The sequence below is a fragment of the Magnolia sinica genome, chromosome 3 (genome assembly GCF_029962835.1).
Source record: "Magnolia sinica isolate HGM2019 chromosome 3, MsV1, whole genome shotgun sequence".
In the NCBI taxonomy this organism is placed as follows: domain Eukaryota; kingdom Viridiplantae; phylum Streptophyta; class Magnoliopsida; order Magnoliales; family Magnoliaceae; genus Magnolia; species Magnolia sinica.
In genome coordinates, this window is record NC_080575.1 from 28,572,667 (window position 1) to 28,578,324 (window position 5,658).

General features: G+C 43.1%; 1 non-coding gene across 1 annotated transcript; it reads right to left on the reverse strand.

Moving 5' to 3' along the window:
• Positions 1-5,218: 5,218 nt before the first annotated feature.
• On the reverse strand, positions 5,219-5,325 carry LOC131241584 (small nucleolar RNA R71). The gene has a single exon (XR_009169144.1). It is a non-coding gene; the product is annotated as a small nucleolar RNA R71 (small nucleolar RNA).
• Between the last annotated feature and the right edge of the window lie 333 nt (positions 5,326-5,658).

Below are 5,658 nucleotides of genomic sequence, written 5' to 3' on the forward strand. Positions count from 1 at the left end.
AGACCCATGTGTAGGGCCCACATGTTATGTATTTGAGGCCCATGGGTTGCAACCCATTATGATGTACTGAGGCCCATGGATCGTGACCATTGAGATGTATTTTTGGCCCATATGATGTCGCTCATCGTGATGTATTTCTGATCCATTTGGTAAGGCCCAATGAGATGTATTTCTGGCCCATATGGCATGGCCATTGTGATGTTTTTAAAGCCCATTTAATGAGGCCCATTATGATGTGCATTAGGCCCATGGGTTGTGGCCCGTGTGATGTATCTGAGGCCCATGTGTAGGGCCCACCTGTTGTGTATGTAGCCATTGTATGAGGCCCATTGCGATGTATATTAGGCCTTTGTGTGAAGCCAAGGGCCCACTCTATGTTTGGCTCTATATGGGCTACTGCTTGGGAGCGATGTTGGTTAAATGTCCACATTGATGGGCAATGATGGTTGGATGTCCACATTGTGACCTTCCCTTATGCCTTGTTGGCCCATTCTCACCGATTCCAATTATCGAGGCCGATTTCGATTGTCAAGGTTGATTGTTGAGGCTAATTCTGATTCTGATTTTGATTGTTGAGGCCGATTCCGATTCTTATTGTCGAGGCTGATTATTGAGGCCGATTTTGATCATCGATACCAATTTCGATTATCGAGGCCAATTCGGATTGTCGATACCGATTTCGATTGTCGAGGCCGATTATCGAAGCTGATTCCAATTGTCGAGGCCAATTCTAATTATCGAGGCTGATTGTCGAGGCCGATTCTGATCATCCAGGCCGATTTCAATTATCGAGGTTGATTCTGATTGTCGAGGCTAGGGGTGTACATGAACCGGGCTAGCCCGGTTAACTCGCTCGACTCAGCCCGAAAAAGCTCGACTCGACCTGACTTGAAATTGAGTTCGGGTCAGGATAGACCATTTTCTGCAGCCCGAAATTGAGTTCGGGCCGAGTTCGAATAGGTCTAAGTTTGGCCCGATTCGGTCCGAAACCCGACTCATCCCGACTCGCCCTTTAGGGTACATATACCTTGTTTTAAAAAACCCTAGTTCCCAGTCGCTTTCCCCTTTTGAGAAAACTCCTGACCCTAGCACCCGACCCTACAAAACCCTCTCCCCTGCCATTCTCTCCCTGCCCGACCCCAACAAATCTCTCTCTCTCTCTCTCTCGTCCCTCTTGGCTCTCCACCTCTTTAATCTCTTTCTCTCTCTCGTTCGACCAGCGGGCAGCGACGTCTGACCAGCATTCCGGCGCCTCTCTCGGTTCTCATCTCTCTAATCTCTCCCTCTCTCTCTTGTCCGACCAGCAGAGGTCGTCCACCTCTCTCTGCTCGTTCGTCCGTCCAACCACCAGAGGACCTCTGCCTCTCTACTCATCTCGCCGTCCGACCAGCAGAGGCTCGCTCGTCCGTCCGTCCAACCAGTATGATTTCTTTCTCCCTCTCTCTCTCAGTGTATTGACTTGTTGCTTCTTTGTTGAATTTCATTATGTGTTTTGAAATGGGCATTTCTCATTTTGGCATAATTTACTAGCCCGCCTTGTGTGCGAATTTGATTTGTAGTACCTAAAATTAATGGAATACAACATTCCACCCTTCATATAAGTTGATCCCATAGTAAGTTAAAGATCATTGATTGAAGAATCAACCTCATCTAATCATTCTCTAGGCTAGACCATATAAAACGATTTTTACTATTGATAAACAGCAAAATACAAGTGAGGTCTAAGGAATAAATAGATGTGATTGATTTTTGCATGAAGAAATCATTATGTTGATTCTAACATACTGTTGAGGGTCAAATATTGCATATCAGACCCCATTTATTACCTGGATTTATGAGCATGACTCTGTTTAACGGCTTGGTTTAACTGTGTATGTGATGCAAGGTGTAATTACAAACTGAGACTAAGAAAGGGTGTTTAAAGCTGGGATTTAACGCTCTGATGACACCAAGGCAAGGGACGGACCCCAGGGAACCAAGATCATCGAATTTACACGCCAGGGATCCAAGAAAATCGAGGAATTGAAGCTCAAGCGGCCTGAAAAGTGTCCAGAATGCAAGATCATAAGGTTCCCACCATCCAATCAGTTCGAGACTCGATACGTGGCTTGAAGACCATAAATGAACCGTACACGTAAAATTTCATCCATTGGATCGCTGTGGAACTGGCCCAACAGACATATCAGCCCATAAAACCATTGATTTTGGGCCCGCCCGCTATCCAGATGTACTTGAAAATTGGTCCCAACGCGTTAACTGAGCTGACAATATGGATGGACGGAGCGGATTTCTCACAAACATCTCAGTGGACTCCGCATGTACATTGCGTGTACATAGCTGCCCGCGCCGCACCGGATGGTCAGCCCGGTCAAAGACGGGCTGACCCGTCTCCTTCTTCCGCATCAACAGCGGACGGACGCTGTCCGTCCGTTTTTCATTAGTGGGCTCCATCCATCGCAGATATCCGAAATCAGAACCGTCAATCGTGACCAGAGGGTGGGTATAAGCCCCGCCTAGGTGGATTTTGGCCCCATCAAATCATCGCATATACACGAGGACTCAAACGGACGTTTGACGGCAGAATAGAAAATCGTGAGGGGCCACACCGAAATCAATCCAATCTCACCACTCCCGAACGGTTTTTCGTCCTGAACATAATGAACGCCTTGGATTGCCCAACGCAACAGTGAAGTGGGCCCCACCATCAGTACAGCGTAAGTATTACGCACCCTGTTTTCGCGTCCGGAAAATCCAGAATTTTCGGCCGATTGTGGGCCACTGCTTGTGATCGGATTGGTGATCCAAACCGTCCAGATGATGACCAAGCCAGGAATGACCCTAGCCATGAAGATGGTCTTGAGGTTATTGGATGGCAAGCCTCCCAAACTGAGGCCAAACGCAACTCTGTTTGCGTCGCTGCACACGCTGCTGCATCGCTGGCTGCGTAAGACGTGTTTCTAAGAGCTTTCCGCAGCCGAGTCCTGCCAGGACTCCACAGTAGGGAGGTGAGAAGAAGGATAAAAGGAGAGAAGGGAGGACGGCCATAGGATATATTTTTTTTTTGGAAGGAGGAGGTTGCTGTACGTGGAGTGCTCGATCTTGGGCTTGAACGGGGAGGAGATCAGCTCTTGTTTTGGAGTGCACGGCTGGGTTTACTGCTGTGCACGACTGGAAAAAGAGAGGTCTGCTGCTGGATCGAGGGGCTGGCAGCGTTCTTAGCATTGAAGGAAGAGAGGAAGAAGCGTGGAGCGGGTTTTTTTTCTTTCTCTCTTTCCTTCTTGTTTTTTTTCCTGTTTTATTTTTTGCTGTGTTAATCAGCCCATCCATGTGTAGCTAATCCTCTTAGCTAGGGCTAAGAGGTGAAGCTTGTATTGAGATGGGAGATTACTTTATGCTTTTAATGTGAATGCATGAACTGAAATTGTTCTTTGATGATTATCATAAGGAATATTTTTTTTCATCTTTAATGGTCTGTTGTGACTGAAATTACAATGGGTTTGCAATGGCTTTGAATATTTCTTTCCTCTTTTTATATTTATGAAGTCAGGAAGCCCTGTTGTTCATCATTGTCCCATGGGCATGATAGGATGACAGTACCTTCCTGACCTTCATGGCATGTTGATTGATTGGTAATTAGATTAATTCTGTTGTTTGCTTTGCCTCCTGGGCATGGTTTGGTGATGGAATCCATTCTAATTCATACACCTTTCATCTCTTGAAACCTATATCAATGGCAGTTCAGTAAATTTCCATAATTTGTGATACTGGCATAAGATCTCCCTGATCTCTACAAGTGGATCCTCTGAATCCCTAGTTTCCTTTCTCTGAATTCCTTAAAGTCTTAGATAATTATTCCACAATTATTTGCTAAACTATATTTGGTTTAGATCACTTCTTAGTCTAGTTCTATTTCTACCTAGTTTCAGGAAACTTACAAGTTTCAGTCCCTGTGGATTCGACCTCGGTCTTACCGAGTTTATTACTACATCACAACCCTATACTTGGGGAGTGAACAAGTTTTTGGCGCCGTTGCCGTGGACTGACGGTTACGATTTTCTAAAATTAATTGGTTTTAGGATTAGTTTAAGATTAGGATTTTACTAACCTTAGTTTTTATTTATTTATTTATTTCTATTTGAGTTCAAAACTAACTTGTTTCCTATTTTATAGGATCTGGACATAAGTTTCTCAATTGGTAATTCCTTCCTAATCTCTCTACTTTTTCATATTTTTTGAATTAGGGTTTAAATTTTAGAAATTTTCTAATTCTAGCACTTTTAGAATCTAATTTATTTTCCTAATTTATTTTTAGGATTTTTGTTTAGAAACTAACCTTCCTATTTTGTAGGCCTTTAAGATAGAAATTTCTAATTTGGTAAGCTCTTTCCCTACTTCCTATCTTTCAGTTCTCTTTTAATAATCTACTTTCTAGTTTAGATCTTTCCTAATTTATTTTAGAAATCTCCACTTTCTTTTAAGAATTCCTTCTTTTAGAAATTAATTTACTGCTATTTTTCTTTTTAGAATCTAACTTATTTTTGTTTTATTTTGCAGGTTTTTAACTTAGGACTTCAATTTGGTAATTTCTTTCCAACTCTCTCTTTCTTTCTAGATTTTCTTTCTTAGGATTAGGTTTTAATTGAGGGCTGTGAGTGTTTTCATGCCCAAGTGGGCCCGTGACAACACTCGACGTCTCTTAACTGAAGGAGGATTGGTTGAGGGGTTGACTATCCATCGCAGGATTAGACACCGCTCGAAATCCCCTGAGTTAACTGAAGTTATGGCTGAAGACCAACCTCCTCTACTTCCACCCAGGGTGGAGGATACCCAAGATGAGAATGAGGTGCAACAGGCACCCCCGCCTCGTACTTTACGAGATTATCTACAACCGGCGGGAGTGAGTATGCCCTCATGCATGATTTTTCCTGAAAACACAGGACAAATGGACATCAAGCCAGGAGTTATCCAACTCCTTCCCAAATTCCATGGACTTGAATCAGAAAGTCCATATTTACATTTAAAAGAGTTCGATGAGATTATAGCTACATTATGTTTTCCTAATGTATCTGAGGATACAATTAGGTTGAAACTCTTTCCTTTTTCCTTAAAAGAGAAAGCTAAGACGTGGTTACATTCACTGCGTCCTAGATCCAATGGCACATGGAACGACATGCAGAGGGAATTAATAAAAAAATTCTTCCCACATCATAAAACGATTACCCTCAGAAAAGCAATCATGAACTTTGCCCAAAAGGAAGATGAAACATTCTTCCAATGTTGGGAAAGGTTCAAAGATTTGGTCAGTTCATGCCCACAACACGGATTTGAAACGTGGCGCATTACAAATTTTTTCTACGATGAACTGACATCTTCCATGCGCCAAATGGTCGAGACAATGTGTAATGGAGAATTCATTAATAAAGATGTCGACAAGGTATGGGACTACCTCGATAGTTTGGCTGAAAAAACACAAGCTTGGGACTATTACCCAAAGTCGAACACCACGTCTAGGCCGACTCAATCAAAGGAGAAAGGTGGATTATATCTCTTGAAAGAAGAGGATGATCTCAAGTGTAAAGTGACTACGCTCATAAGGAAAGTTGAGGCCATGGAAGGAAAGAAGGATAAGGTCAATGAAATTGTTTGCGGCATCTGTGA